General features: G+C 37.2%; 1 long non-coding RNA gene across 3 annotated transcripts in view; it reads left to right on the top strand.

The window, feature by feature from the left end:
• Positions 1 to 16,076, top strand: part of LOC141548673 (uncharacterized) — a 38,029-nt gene that overhangs the window by 2,364 nt on the left and 19,589 nt on the right. For 2 of the 3 annotated variants that reach the window (XR_012484027.1, XR_012484029.1), the window contains exons 2-3: positions 5,636 to 5,701; positions 7,161 to 7,313. This is a non-coding gene — a long non-coding RNA (uncharacterized LOC141548673). Of the gene's footprint in view, positions 1 to 5,635; positions 5,702 to 7,160; positions 7,314 to 8,663; positions 8,921 to 16,076 lie in introns of those variants that run through there. The other variant, XR_012484028.1, reaches the window with a different exon arrangement.

Below are 16,076 nucleotides of genomic sequence, written 5' to 3'. Positions count from 1 at the left end.
TGTCATATAGATCTTGCCCACTGAATCCCTTTTTCTTTCACAAATTGAGGAGTTGTCCATCAATAGGGAAATGGCTGAATTTGTAATTTTTTGCCATCACTAAAAATCTACCATAAATATTTCTGTACTTTTTTCTTTTTGGTTTTTATCTCTTTGAGAACCAAATTTAGTAATAATATATAAGAATTATATATAATCATGATGTAATACTAATGTGATTTAAGAAATTATCATCAGGATACTCTTAGAAGAATCTGGAATGACTTCTAGGAATATTCTATAATGATCAATAGTGAATGACTTAGCTATTCTCAGCAATCAATGATTCAAAACAGTTCTGAAGGATTTAGGATGAAAAATGCTTTCCATTTCCACAGAAAGAACTGATTGAAGTATAATTTTTTTTCTTTACTATCTTTTTTGGTTTTTTGGTGTTTGTATTTTTTTCCACAACTACATATTTTTCTACAACTAACATGGAAATATGCTTTTCATGACCAAACATGGTAAACTATATCAAATTGTTTGCCTTCTCAATAAGGGGAGGGAGGGAAGGTAGGAAGGAATGGACAGAAATTTCAACTCAAATTTTTTAAAGAAATGTTGAAAATTTTTTTACATGTAATTGGGGGAATAATAAAATCTTAAGTTACAAAAATATATATCAGTTCCTACAGGTGATAGAATTGCTATTGTCCCATGGTAGGAATTTTCCTATGTTCCTGATAGTGCAGTTCACCTTTACCTTCCCAAAGATTATCTTTTTCCCAATTTGCCAGACAATCTCCTGGGTCCATACTTTCCCTCTCTTCTGAATATCACTTTTCCCCAATAGTTCTTATTTCCCTTCTCCTGGAGCAAGATGAGTACCTAAGTACTAAGTAGTACATATTATACCCATTGTAAGGTCCTGACCTCCTTTTACAGACTATCACTCTTCCCCTGTCAGGAGCTTCATCAACGATGCCCACTACCCACAATGAAACAAGATTTATTTCCCTTTCCCCAATTTAGTCCCTCCCTTTGTCTCCTTACCCATTCTCCTGTAACCACTCTTCTTCCCAAGAAACTACAGGAGTTCTCCTTCATTGTTGATCTTTAGGTCCATAACACATTCCCCTCTAGTTTCTTTCTGTCTCCTTCCCTTTTAGTTATCCTCCTATATTTTAGTCCCACAAAACACTGAATCATCTATAGGCAGGGTGTTGTGAGGTTTAGTCTGTGATGTTTCAGGTGTATTTCTCCACTATGATTTCTGTTTGTTTTCTGTTTTTACCTTGTCTCCTTGTGTACTTTTAGAAAGGAATCTCTTAATGATCTTGTTATTTTTTTGTCCTTAGTTTTAGTTTGTCTTTCCTTGATTTATGTTTGAAAAATTAATAATTTGTTCGTTTTTTTTTTCTAGAAATGCTTTGAACACCATTTTTGAATGTCCACCTTTTTTCATTAATGGGTAGGTTCTGGTTTGCATGGTACATCAGGTTGGATTGCATCTTGAGCTACTTTGTTCTTTGGAACACATTCTATTACTTTCTGTGGTTTCTGGTGGCTACAGGGTAAACTTACTCAAATTTATTATTTGTCATTAAATTTTTTATATTTAACCATCTATATTTAGCCTCTATGACTCCTGGAATTTGCGGCAGAGGGATCTTTTGGGGGGGAAGCAATTTGTGCATTTTTTTCAATTGGTACTTTATTTTCTGAGTGCAGAAGTTCTGGGTACTTTTCTTATGTTATTTCTTGCATTATAGTGGTCAGGTCTTTTTTTTAATTTTTTAAAAAAATTATATCTTTTTTTTGACAGTACATATGCATAGGTAATTTTTTACAACATTATCCCTTGCACTCACTTCTGTTCCAATTTTTCCCTTTCCTCCCTCTACCCCCTCCCCTAGATGGCAGGCGGTCTTATACATGTTAAATATGTTATAGTATATCCTAGATACAACATATGTGTGCAGAACCGAATTTCTTGTTGCACAGGAAGAATTGGATTCAGAAGGTAAAAATAACCTGGGAAGAAAACCAAAAATGCAAACAGATTACACTCATTTCCCAGTGTTCTTTCTCTGGGGGTAGCTGATTCTGTCCATCATTGATCATTTGGATCTCAATTAGATCTTCTCTTTGTCGAAGATATCCACTTCCATCAGAATACATCCTCATACAGTATCATTGTTGAAGTATATAATGATCTCTGGTCCTGCTCATTTCACTCAGCATCAGTTCCTGTCAGGCTCTCCAGGCCTCTCTGTATTCATCCTGCTGGTCGTTTCTTACAGAGCAATAATATTCCATAACATTCATATACCATAACTTATTCAGCCATTCTCCAATTGATGGACATCCATTCATCTTCCAGTTTCTAGAGTGGTTAGGTTTTTTGACTTATTTTTTTTCAGAGCCCTCTAGTTCTTAAGTTGTCTGTACATATCCTGTTATCAATATGAATGGAGAACATTCTTTCTTTTAATGTTATTGCATTCCCAGTCATTTATTCTTATTTTTGTTTCTTTGCTGAGACTTAACTCCATGAATGCAAGTTTTTCTATTCTACGAATTATTTCTAGTGTGCAGGCCATAAATCTGCTTTTACAATGTCTGTTTCTTTTTTAAATCATTCAGGAACATCCTTTTGTTGTTCCATACTCTCATAGGAATCCACAAGTTCCTCTACCTCATTAGGTGCTGATTGATTTTCCTTTGTCTTGCAATATTTCTTACATAGATGTTTGGATTCCCTTTTGTTATCAATAATATCTTTCCTCTTTAATCATCTAGTTGTTGAGTTTTATTTCTCTTAATGCCTTCTGTAATTTGTCTTTTCCCTTTATCTTCCCATATTGGTCACTCTTTCCCTTTCACAGCCATTTCCCTGGACTCTTGGCAAAGCCATGTCAGCATACTTCCCTCCTGGAAAACTCACATTTCATTGGCCCCAATCTCTGCCCCAGATGACTTCTAGGGAAACAGGCTTAGCCCCAGACAAGATGCTAGGTACTTTCCCTCAGGCTTAATGGAATGCTATACAGCCACATACACGTGTCCTGATTTAGTTCACTCTGTTCCTCAGTTTTTTGAGCTCTTTTGCAGCACAGTGCTACCACTCAGAAAACTATCCCATTAGGACAAAGTTTTCTACATTTTGCTTTTCTGTAACTCTAGGAGAGCGAGAGGAGAGAGAGATATTTGAACTCTGTTACAAATTCTTGAATTGGTTTGTGCAGCCCTACTACAGTGAAATGAAGTGAAGCAGGAATTGTTAAGTGAGCATGTTGGGAGTTAGCGATTGCTTTATCTGCTGTTTGTTCATTGAGTTTTTATCTTGTTTGAGTTCTTGGTGTCCTGGACCCTGGAGATAACTAAAATTACTTTGTTTCTTGTGCATATTCCCAATTTTGGAGCAATTTGAGAAAAGATTTTTATCTTCTTGATCATATGACCTCGAAATCTTAATATGTTCTCTTAACAGCCCTTTTTACCTTTTATTCTTTCCCCAACTCAATCCATTTTTCTCTGTTCTTTAATGATCTCATTAATGTCGTCAGATTAAATTATCATGTCTTTCAGATCTCCATAATCTAGCTCTAATCTTTCTCTCCAGCAAGAATTCCTGTCAGCATTTCAAATTCAACATGTTTAAGTTAAAACTGATCCCCTTTACCCTGCCTTCCCCCAAGCCCACCACTTCTCCAAACTCCCCTGTTTCTGTTGAGGGCACTACCAACTTCTTACTTCTTCCATCCTTCACTCAGCACCAAAATGATACACCTAATGCACAATCTGATCACATCACTGCTCTATGCAAGAAACTTCCCTAGATTAAAATAAGTCCAGCACTTATATTGCTCTATAATTGAGCTCCAAATTTCCTTTTCAATCTTTATCATAATATTTTAATTTGATTTGAGATTTAGGGAAGAGAAACACAGATCACATTCACAGGGACCTCCAGTATAATTTTATTAATATCAAAACAAAAGGTGCAACAAGAATTTGGATCGGTTTGTGACATGGTCACTTAGGTCTCTTGTTCTGAGTGAAGACATGCCATAGAATATATGAGGTCCAACCAAAAGTTAGGCAGCTCTGCCAGGATTGCAGTAGTTCCTGTGTATTGGACTTTATATTATTTTATACTCAAGAGTGCTACTCTTTACAAGTGCATCAGTCCAAGGTAAACAGAAACCAAGAGCCTTTGTACATACTGATCACATGTAAGTTATGGGATTCAAAAGGAGATTGATGTATTTCCTCATTGATCACTGGTTACTCTCAAGGATTCATCAATCCTGGTAGCTTTTGTTTATGTATGTACCTCCTCCTTCTGAGGGAAGGGGCCTGATGAGGCTGCTTTATGCACTCCTCTTCACACACTCCTTGTTCTTTTTAAATTTTTATTTATTTTGTTAAATATTCCCCAGTTAAATATTTTTTCAATTTAACTTTCATTAAAAATTTTTAATTCCAAATTCCCTCCCACTCCTCCCTATCCTTTTAGAAGGCAAGAAATATGATATTGATTATATGTGTGAAGTCTTGCAAAACATATTTCCATATTAGCCATGCTGCAAAAGAAAACACACACACAAAGAAAACAAAAAATATGCTTCAATATGCACTCAGTGTTTATCAGTTCTCTTTCTATAGATGGATAGCATTTTCATCTTGGATCATTTGGAATTATCCTAAATCATTGTCTTGATCAGAGTAGCTAAGTCTTTCACAGTTGATCATCATTACAATATTGTTATTTTTACGCATACACTATGTTCTAATCCAGTGGTCCTCAAACTTTTAAAATAGGGGGCCAGTTCACTGTCTCTCAGACTGTGGGAGGGCCAAACTATAGTAAAAACAAAACCTCACACTCTGTCTCCGCCCCTCAGCCCATTTGCCATAACCCGGTGGGCCGCATAAACGTCCTCAGTGGGCCCCATCTGGCCCGCGGGCCATGGTTTGAGAACCCCTGTTCTAATCAAACTAGCCTATTGGGTTCCCTAAACTTTATATTCTGTCTCTCACCTTTGTGCTTCTGTTTTCTTTTCTGGCCTGCATCTCAAAATCTCCGTCTTCCTTCATTAGAGCTAAGGCTCAATTCCCAGCTCCCTAGTGAATCCTTTCACAAAATCACAAAGTTGGCATATGACTGTCAGTATATGAACACAGATATTCCTGGGCCTATATCAAGTCATTTCATCTCATTCCTTAGTTCAAATTGTCTTGTATTTACTTATATATACAAGTTTGTAATGAGAGCCCTTTCCATTCCCCCTGTATCTGTCTGCGGACATGAAAGCCCCAATATTGAAAAACCTTGTTTTGGCATTAAATATATAAGTTCTATAAGTTTAAAACCCTAGAGTAAAGCATTGAAACATAAAAAGAATTAAAAGTTAGAAAGCAATATCTGAAACACTTTGGGATAGTAAAGGTAAAGAAAGCCTTTTTCTGTTTTTCCTTATTTATCTATTTTTACCTTACTCCCAAAATACTCCCATCCTTTCATATTCCAAGGAACCATGCATATGACTCCCAAATTAGAAGAGCAATAGTCTAAGTCACAATACAAGAGAGAAAAAAACTTGATCTTTGCTTTTTGCTATTATCATGAATTATTTTAATATTGCAGGTCCAATTGGAGAGAAGCTGCCTCTTTAGCAATCCCAAGCTAATTTCCTTCCAGAGAGGAGTCCAGGTACTAAAGTTAATACCTTGAATATATGGGTTGCTGAGTATGAAAGTAGGACTCATTAGAGTGTTGGTTGGAGTGGCAGAATCCTGGCACTCTCAATATGGCAATCTCAAGTTTTTTCCCCTTCTTAGAGAAGTCCAAATGACATGGGAGAGCTATGGATTTGGAAGACTTTAAGATATAGGGCAGAGGTAGAGCTCACTGGAGAGGGAAGAGAACAAAGTCTTTTGCTAATAAGCTACTGTGAATCCTTTATGTATTGATTTCCTGAATGTTCTGTGGATTGGAATACAGGCTTGTTCTGTGTCTGATATATATATTGTTATCTTGAATGCTTGTATGGGAGCTCGTTAATCTTACCTACATTTCCACAGATATAGCTGTGAATTAAATTCAAGCTATATTCTGAGATTTCTCATCATCAACTCTATGTAGGAGTAACATGGACCAAAAAGAGGATGATTCTTTAGGGTAACCTCCCAATTGAATGCAATATATATAACTCCTGAGCTTGAGGTGCTAAGCCAGAGATTAAAATTACAACAAAAAAGGAAGCTTGGAGTTATATTTCCCTGAAGATATTAACTGACAATAGAAAGAGATCTGGCTGGAATCAGAGGATCTGGGCAAATCCTTTTCTTTCCCTATGCCTCAGTTTCTTCATTTATAAAATTGAACTAAATAGCTTTCAGTCCCCTTCTAACTCTAGTTCTGTAATAGTCAATAAGCATTTATTAAGCTCCTACCATGTATCAGGCTAAGACAGTCTGCCACATTTTAATATGAGACACAAACAAGCAGATATGTAAAGACAGGCTATATAGAGGTAAATAGTTAATAATTAACAGAGGGAAGGCTCTCAAATTAAGAGGGGTTGGAAAAAAGTTTCCTGTAGAAGAAGAGATTTTAATTGGGACTTAAAGGAAAGCAGGGAAGCCAGGAGGTAAAGATGAGGAGGGAGAGATTCCAAGCATAGAAGACAGCCAGAGAAAATGTCCAGAGCTGAAAAATGGGGTGAATTGTTCATGGAACAGCCAGGAGACCAGATTTCCTGTATTGAAGAATACTTAGCAGAGGGTAAGATGTAAGAAGACTGGAAAGATAGGTAGCATCCATGTTATAAAGGGTTATAAAAGTTCTTGTATTTTTTTAATTATTAAAGCTTTTTATTATGAAAACATATGCATATATAATTTTCTACATTCACCCTTGCAAAATCTCATATTCCCAATTTTTCCTTCTCTTCCCCCTCCACCCTCCCTCAGAGGCAAGTAATCCAACATATATGTTAAGCATTGCAGTTCTTCTACACATATTTCCACAATTATATTGCTACGTAAGAAAAATCAGATCAAAAAGGAAAAAAAAGAAATAACAAAATGCAAGCAAACAACAACAAAAAGAGTGAAAATGCCATGCTATGATACAAATTCAGTTCCCTTGGTCCTCTCTCTGGTTGTAGATGGCTCTCTCCATCACAAGTCTATTGGAACTGGACTGAATCACCTCACTGTTGAAAAGAGCCACGTCCATCAGAATTGACCATCGTATAATCTTGCTATTGCCCTGTACAATGATCTTCTGGTTCTGCTCATTTCACTTAGCATCAGTACAGGTAAGTCTCTCCAGACCTCTCTGAAATCATACTGCTGATTCTTTCTGTTATAAAAAGCTCTTTAGGAAATCTACTTCTGGCTGAATGGAGGATAGATTGGAATGGGGAGAGATTTGAGGTAGGTACACCCATCATCATGTTCTCATAGTGCAGGTGTGGGGTGATGAGACTCTGTACCAGAGTGATGGTGAGTATAGAGGAGAGAAGGAGGCATATTTGAGAGATAGTATAATGGTGAAATAGTTCTTGGCAACAGCTTGGAAATGGATGATAAAGGAGAGGGAGGAATACAGGATCTTCTAAGATTGAGTCTGTGGGACTGAGAGGATGATGTTGCCCTGTATAGAATAGGGAAAGTAGGATGATAAAGACTTTTAGAATAAATGATAATAGTGGATAGAGCACCAGCCCTGAAGTCAGGAGGTCCTGAATTCAAATCTGGTCTCAGACACTTAACACTTCCTAGCTGTGTGACCCTGGGTACCCAATTACCAAATAATAATAATAATAATAATAATAAATGGTAATAAAAATTTAAGAAAGAATAAATGATAATGAGTTCTGTTTTGGACATGTAGAGCTTAAGATGTCTACTTGAACATCCAGTTCAGCTGTCTGAGAGGCAGTTGGAAATAAGAGACTGGAGGTCAGCAGAGAGGTCAGAGGCAGGATGGGTAGATTTGAGAACCATAAGCATAGAAATGGTCATTAAATCTATGGGAGCTGATGGGCTCACCAAGGGAAGTCATATAGAGGGAGAAGAGAAGAGAGCTCAGGACAATCTGTGAAACACCTCTAGTTAGAGGAAATGACCTGCATAAGGATTCAGTGAAGGAGACTTTGATCCTTCTGGAATTTGTTCAAAAAGATCAACAAAATACTAGATTTCATTTAGAAAAACTTTGGAAACAAAATAGCATAATGCTCTGGTTATCAGAAAGTTGAATACATCTGTAGTTTGATTACAGAAAATTGAGCAAAAGTATTTCTTGTCAATATGGCTGCCTGAACCGTGGCAGGATTCCATGTATCTAATGTAGCAAAACCCTGATCAGATGAAGAAATTCAATGAAAAGATATGATAGATAATTTCAGGCTGGGACAAGATGTACAGGATGTCAGCCACTATCTCTAGAGCTATTAGAAAAGGGAGCCATTAGCAAAATCAAAGACAGTTCATTCCGAGATGCCTTCTTGCATGACCAGATAATGGTCAGAGAAACATTGCCTGAAGGACTCTATGTCCCAAGACAGAAGGAATGGGAGGTTCTAGGGTTTTCAGAAATCTTCAGAGTAGAGACCTTGGAAATGTCTAGAAATGGTAGTAACCAAACCATTGTTGTGTTACAGTTCTCAACAACCCAGACCCAAGGGCTTTGAGATCCCTAACACTTGGTCCTGAGATGCCAGAGAGGGCCTTAAAGATACAGGAGGTTGATGTCGGCACAGGAACCCAAAGTGAGACACAGAGCTGGCCACCTGATCCGAAAGCAAATGGGAGCAAATCCTGGATTGGATGTGTAGCCCCAATTTGAGAACTAAAGCTAGAAAAATTTGAATAAATCAAAGGAAACTAGTATCAAAAACATTGCAAATCTAGAGATCCCCTAAACAGAAAAGAAAGTAAGTGTAATTCTTATTGTGTCTCTATTGCTCTTTGGGTGACCCACAGTTTTAATTTTTTCAGGGCTGTAATATTCCATGCTTTACAGCTATACCTTAGAAGATTAGGATTGGATTTCTATTTTTTTTTAAGTACAGAAAAAAGTTTATTGACACAATAGACATGTTTATATAGATAGATAATACTTTTTGGCTGCAGCTTTTTTTTTTTTAACTTGATTTTCTTGAGGTTGTTTCCATAGGCAAGATATATGTTTGTTTTTTCTATATGTGTGTGATTGTTTCAAGTCTCTTCTAAAACATTTATTATATGAACTTGAGCAAGATCACTTAGTCTTTCAATATCCTAAGTATTTTCTAAAACTTATATATTGTTGAGCAACTTGCCACTTTGTTTTTTTTAATAATTTATTAATTTTATAATTATAATTTTTTGACAGTATGGGTAATTTTTTTTACAACATTATCCCTTGTATTCATTTTCCCATATTTTCCTCTCCCTCCCTCTACTCCCTCCCTTAGATGACAGGCAATAGGATTGGATTTCTAGATTGGGAAGTTTGTTGGAGTGAATTAAATTGAAGGAAGGAATTCTGGCTGTTAGCTTGCCATTTCTGATCTGAACAAATTTCTGACAATCAACTAGAAAATATACATTTAAACCCTTTAAGTTCAATATATCCTAAAGTTCCAGAGGCCTTTTAGAACCCCATTTCTCAAATGGTAGATTGTGATCTCATGTGGGATCTTGGGAACTGAATGTGGATATTGTGAAATTATGATTTAATATCAGTTTGATTTTTATACCTGTTTTATATGCCTGTATACCTGGGGTCATGTAAAAAAAGCTCAGGTGAAAAGGGGTCCCAAGTCAAAAAATTTAAGGACCCCTGCTTTAGAGGAACAGGCCTAGCAAACATAAATTTTGATTGGTCATCAGGGCTTCAATAAGATATCCAATATTCCCTAGCCAACCACATAAATAAGCACATAGTGCCAGCAGCTTCCTAAATTATATTTTAATTTATATTTTAGATGAAAAATCCTACTGGAGACCTTTGGTCATTATATAAGTCATAATTCTTTATACTCTTGTAGCTTTCTACAACTTGGAGGGGGAAGGAAGAGACTTGGGTAGTATATATTTGTTTTTGTCCCCTCCTTAAGGAGCAATTCCTCTGGGTCTCCAGTTTCTCCCATCCTCCTCTTTCCTTGCCGGGTTATTGGTTAGGACCAGTAAGCATAATTCTCAGAAAGGTACTGGATAGTCTAAGGACCTTCTTCGCATCTTAATCAATATATGGTTATATGTAAACAATAAGAATGAAGCTATGGGGATGAATGAGGAGTCTTTTTCTTCTATCATTCTTGATTTTTCACTCAAGTATTTGGGATCTTTAGTGACAAAATACAGCAATTATATCTCAACAAAGGATCGAAGAAAATCCATTTGTTGTACACAAAAATTCACAGTAGTGAATTTCATTTAAACCAGATCAATAAAGTAACTATCCCAACTGCATGCAAGTATTGTGCCCATTGTTATCAGCAATTCCATAATGGCATTAACAGTATGAATTGGACCTATGTAAGTGCCACTTATAGCCTCTGTGTCCTTGAAAAAAGCTGCTCTACTCTTAGGCTTTTTTTTCCCCTTTCTCTCTAAAATGAGAAAGGTGGAATGAAATGTTCTGCAAGGTCCCTTCCAGATCTAAGTACCATGAGTATAATTTAATTTGGGGAGGGGTACGGAGATGAGGCAGTGGGGGTTAAGTGACTTGCCCAGAGTTAGTGTTAAATGTCTGAGATCATATTTGAAATCAGGTCCTCTTAACTTCAAGGCTGGTGCTCTATCCACTGCGCCATCTAGCTGCCCCTTTAAGCATAATTTTATATTACAAATCACAATGCTATTTTATTACACTGAAATGCCAACTTCATTTTGACCATTGTCAGAATTATGGAAAAAAAATTTTTTTCAACTTTTTTTTCTAGCAAATATGTTCAGGTCTTGCTGCTTCCTAAGAATAAAAAAGGAAGTGCTTTGATACTGGGTGCAGTAAAAAGATTATTTCATTGATCTTCCTAGTTGGGGAATACATTAATAGGACTTCTTTTTAAAAAGCAAAAAGCCCAGCATAAAATAGTTGACATTGATCAGTCAGGCAACAAGTATTTCTTAAGCACCTACTAGGTGCCTGACGTTATGCTAAAATTCTTTTTTTAATAATAGCTTTTTATTTTTCCAAAATATATACAAGGATAATTTTCAACATTCACCCTTGTAAAACCTTGTGTTCCAAACCATTTTCTCTCCCTCCCCCCTCTTCCAGACAGCAAAAAAGCCCAGCATAAAATAGTTGACATTGATCAGTCAGTCAACAGACATTTCTTAAGCACCTACTATGTGCCTGACATTATGCTAAAATTCTTTTTTCAATAATAGCTTTTTATTTTTCCAAAATATATACAAAGATAATTTTCAATATTCACCTCTACAAAACCTTGTGTTCCAAACCATTCTCCCTCCCTCCCCCCTCCCCTAGGCAGCAAAAAACCCCAGCATAAAATAGTTGACATTGATCAGTCAGTCAATAGGCACTTCTTAAGCACCTACTATGTGCCTGACATTATGCTAAAATACTTTTTTCAATACTTGGTTTTTATTTTTCAAAATATATACAAAGATAGTTTCCAACATTCACCCCTGCAAAACCTTGTGTTCTAAATTTTTATCCCTCCCTCCCCTCTCCCCCAGACAGCAATATGCTAAAATTCTTGACCTCAAGGAGCTCATATTTTAATAAGGGTGACAATGTGAAAATAGCTAAGGGCATACAAGGCATATATATATCAAGAGGAGCCCAGAGGGGAAAGACCTATAAGCTGGGGGAATTGGAAAAGACTTCCAGAAGATGAGATTCTTATTGAATCTTAAAGAAAGCCAAGGAAACTGAGAGGCAGGGAGGGGTAAGGAGGGAGATCTTTCCAGGCATGGGGACAGCCAGTGCAAAGGCATGGAAATGGGAAATGGGACCGTCATAGTGAGAACAGCAAAGTAGGTCAATAGGACTGATCATAGAGTTCATGAAGGAGAGTCAAGCGTCAGAAGGCTAGAGAGGTTGGAAGGGGTCTGTTTGTAAATGTCAAAGAACTTTCTATTTGACCCTGGAGATAATAGGGAAGCACTGGAGTTTCTTGAGTAGGGGGTTGACATGGTTGGACCTGTGCTTTAAGAAAAGCACTTTGGCACCTGAATGGAGGATGGGTTGGAGTGGGGACAGACTTGAGGCAGGCAGACCCACCGGCAGCAATTGCAGTGATCCATGTGTGAGGTGATGAGCACCTACAGCGGAGAGATGGCAATGCCAGAGGAGAAAAGAGAGTTTATTAGAGGGATATTATTGCACTTTAGCTCCAAGATGTAGCAATGGAGTCCTCCACCAATTTGGCCTTGAGCATTGGCATTAAGCCCGCTCCTCTACAGGTTGGAAGGGGAGGGGAGGGACCTTGTTGGCAAATTTTTCTCTTTCCTTCCTTCTACCCTTCATAGATCAAAGTATGACCCATTTTATCTCCAGTTTCTCAGACCAGAGAATTCTGGCAATCCAGCCAATTGTCTTTATAAAATCCTCCAATCAATGCCATCCACTCCGTGGAAGATCAAAGCAAAAATCTCTCCTGTTGCCCTCCCTTTCCTCCTTTTTTTCCTCTGTTTTCTCTCCATAGCCCCTTCTCCTTTCTACCTTTTAAAAATCTCTCCCAGTTATCACCTCACCTCTCACTATGCAAGTAGCCTCTGGAGCTACCCATGCTTTATTTTTCCTCAGTTATTCAGATTAGAAAGGTGGAAGAAAGGCAAATATTATATCACTATGATGCACCAGTTGGAAAATGAGAGTTAAAACTATCTGATACCTTTATTTTTATTCTCATGCTTCTCAACGAAGCTGGAAAAAATCATGAAACCATGCTGACTAGGTGCATCACAAATTTGTGTACTTGTAACTGAGCCATTACAGTTGTGAAGCAGTCCTTTTAGACCTCTCTAACTCACTATATCACTTACCACGGTGGCTTTTCCAAACCTTTTTGTCCCTTTCTAAGCATCTCATGGCTCCTCTTCGCCAACCCTTTCAGCTGAGAACCTCCTATTACTGAAAAAATGGAGACTATTCACTTCAAGCTTCCTCTTCCTCCTCTTTCTCACCTCAAATCAACCTGAGCCTTCTGCCATTCCTTCCCCATCACCCCTATCTCTCACTTTAAGAAATAGTCTTAAAAAAGAAAAACAAATAGTCTTGTCAAGGCAAATCCCAACATGTGCACAAATGATCACATTTCATCCCATTTTCTCCAGCAAATTTCCCCTTCCATTATCCCCACTCTTTCGCTTACCTTTAATCTCTCACTAGTCAGCTTTCTTCCATCTACAAACATGCCTATGTTTCTCCCATTCTCAGAAAACATCACTTGATCTTTCTATCCTTTATAATTATTGTCCCATATATGTCCCACATTTTGTGGCTGAACTCCTTGAGAAGGTAGTCTGCTAAGGTGCTGCCTCCTCTCACTCTCTTAGTTCTTTAGTTTGCCTTCCATTCTCATAATTTCATCAAAACTGTTACCAATCATCTCTGATTGCCAAAGCCAGTGGCCTTGTTTGCTCAATGCTCATCTGTCTCTGTAGCCTGTGACACTATTGATCATCTTTTCTCTAGGTTTGCAGGATACCACTCTCTCCTGGTTCTCCTACCTTTATGACTGTTCTTTCTTATTCTCCTTTGCTGGGTCTTCATATAGGTTAAGCTTACTGACTCTGGGTATCTTCCAGGTCTCTGATCCGAGCCTTTTTCTCTTCTCTCTCTATACTATTTCCCTTGGCTCCTACCTATTCAGCTATTATCTCTATGTTGATGATTCTCAAATATCCTTGGCCAACCCTAACCTCTCTACTCACCTCTGGTCTCACACCTCCAAGTGTCTATTGGATATTTCAAACTGGATGCCCTGTATACATCTTTAAGCTCCACATATCCAAAACTGAACTCAATATCCTTTCCTCTCCAAACCTTCCTCTCTTCTTAATTTTCCTATCATTGTTGAAGGTACCACCATCCTTCCAGTCACCCAGGCTCATAACTAGTTGTCATCCTTGCCTCTTCAATCTCATCCTCTTTTCACACCAGGACTTCTTAAATTTTTTCCACCCATGACCTCACTTAGTGCAATAAATTTTTATGCGATCCTGGGTATATATGTATGTAAAATAAATATACAGATCTATCTTTTATTGATAGTAAATCATAATTTTGTAACTTCCACATTCAGTTATGTATTCCACATAGGTTTGAGACCTATAGTTGAAGAAGCTTTGTTCTGTACAATCTGTTGCCAAGACCTTTTTACCTCTGTAACTTTTTTTAGAGATGCCCCCCTCTCTCCTCAGATACCGCATCACCTGATGCAGGCCCTCATTACCTGGACTATTGCAATAATCTATTTGTGGGGCTGCTGAATCATGTCCATTTATATCCGAGTCCATCCCCATTCAAAATGATCTTTGAACCATGAATCCATCCACATCGCCTCTACCTACTCAATCAACCACTGTAGCTCCCAAATCACTTCCAGAATCAAATATGCAACCCTCTATTTGGTGTTCAAAATCCTTCATAATCCCCTCTCTTACCTTCCAGTCCTCTTATACCTTCTTCCCCAATATGTATTCTTAGACCCGATGACACAGGCCTCCTGGATGTTCCATAAACAAGACACAATCTCTCAACTCAGTGAATTTTCACTGTCAATCTGCCATACCTGGAATCATCTTCCTTCTTGTGTCAGCCTCTTGGTTTCCCTGACTTCCTTTCAAGTTCTTGCTAAAATCCCACTTTCTACAGGAAATCTTTTCTGACTCCTCTTAATTCGAGTGCCTTCTCTCATTTGATTATCTCCAATTTATCCTGTCCATACCTTGTTTGTATATAATTGTTTTTACATTGTCTCCCCCCGTTAGACTTGAAAGCAGGATCTTTTGCCTTTTTTATATCCTCAGAATTTAATACAATACCTGGCACAAAATAGGTGTTTAATATTTAATGATTGTCCAAAGTGTAAAGGAAGCCAAAGCCAAGGAGCATCATTAAGTTAATATTCTGGCTTTTCAGAACTTAAGAGGTTTGGCCAAATAAAGAATTTTGATGTGGCTTACAAAATGTGAAAGTGTTCAAGTTCCTCAGGATATTTGCACCAAGTAAAGAACTATACATCTCAATTCTGTTATTATCTGGAAAAATAGATCAGGACAGGTAATTTATTAGACTACCTGAAAGCTATGATCAAAGAAAAAGTCTACATCAAAGAAAAAGCCTACACATCATATTTCTTTTTTTTTTTTAATTTTAATAGTTTTTATTTACCAGATATATGCACAGGTAATTTTACAACATTGACAATTGCCAAACCTTTTGTTCTAATTTTTCCCCTCCTTCCCCCCATCCCAGATGGCAGGTTGACCAATACATGTTAAATATGTTATAGTATAAATTAAATACAATATATGTATACATGTCCAAATAGTTGTTTTGCTGTACAAAAAGAATCGGACTTTGAAATAGCTACACATCATATTTCAAGAAATTAGCAAGGAAAATTGTCGTGATATCTTAGATTCAGAGGGTAAAGTAGAAATTGAAAGAATTTACTGATTGCCTCCTGAAAGAGATCCCAAAATGAAAATTCCCAGGAGTATTATAGTCAAATTCCAGAGCTTCCAGGTCAATGAGAAAATACTTTAAGCAGCCGGAAAGAAACAATTCAAATATTGTGGAACCACAGTTAGAATCATATAAGATTTAGTGATTTCCATGTTAAAGGAAGAGAAGGCTTGGAATATATATCATTGTAATCTAGAATCACCTATCCAGCCAAATGGATTATAATCCTTCAGGGGAAAATGTATATTTGATGAAATAGGACTTTCAAGCATTCCTGATGAAAAGACCAGAGCTGAATAGAAACTTTGCCATTCAAACACAAGTTTAAAGAGAACCATAAAAAGGTAAATGTGAAAATGTAATCGTAAGCATCTCAATAAGGTTAAACTGTTCCTATTTGTCTATGGGTAGGTGATATATG

The sequence above is a fragment of the Sminthopsis crassicaudata genome, chromosome X (assembly GCF_048593235.1).
Source record: "Sminthopsis crassicaudata isolate SCR6 chromosome X, ASM4859323v1, whole genome shotgun sequence".
Taxonomy (NCBI): Eukaryota; Metazoa; Chordata; class Mammalia; order Dasyuromorphia; family Dasyuridae; genus Sminthopsis; species Sminthopsis crassicaudata.
This window is presented reverse-complemented; position numbering and strand designations above follow the sequence as displayed.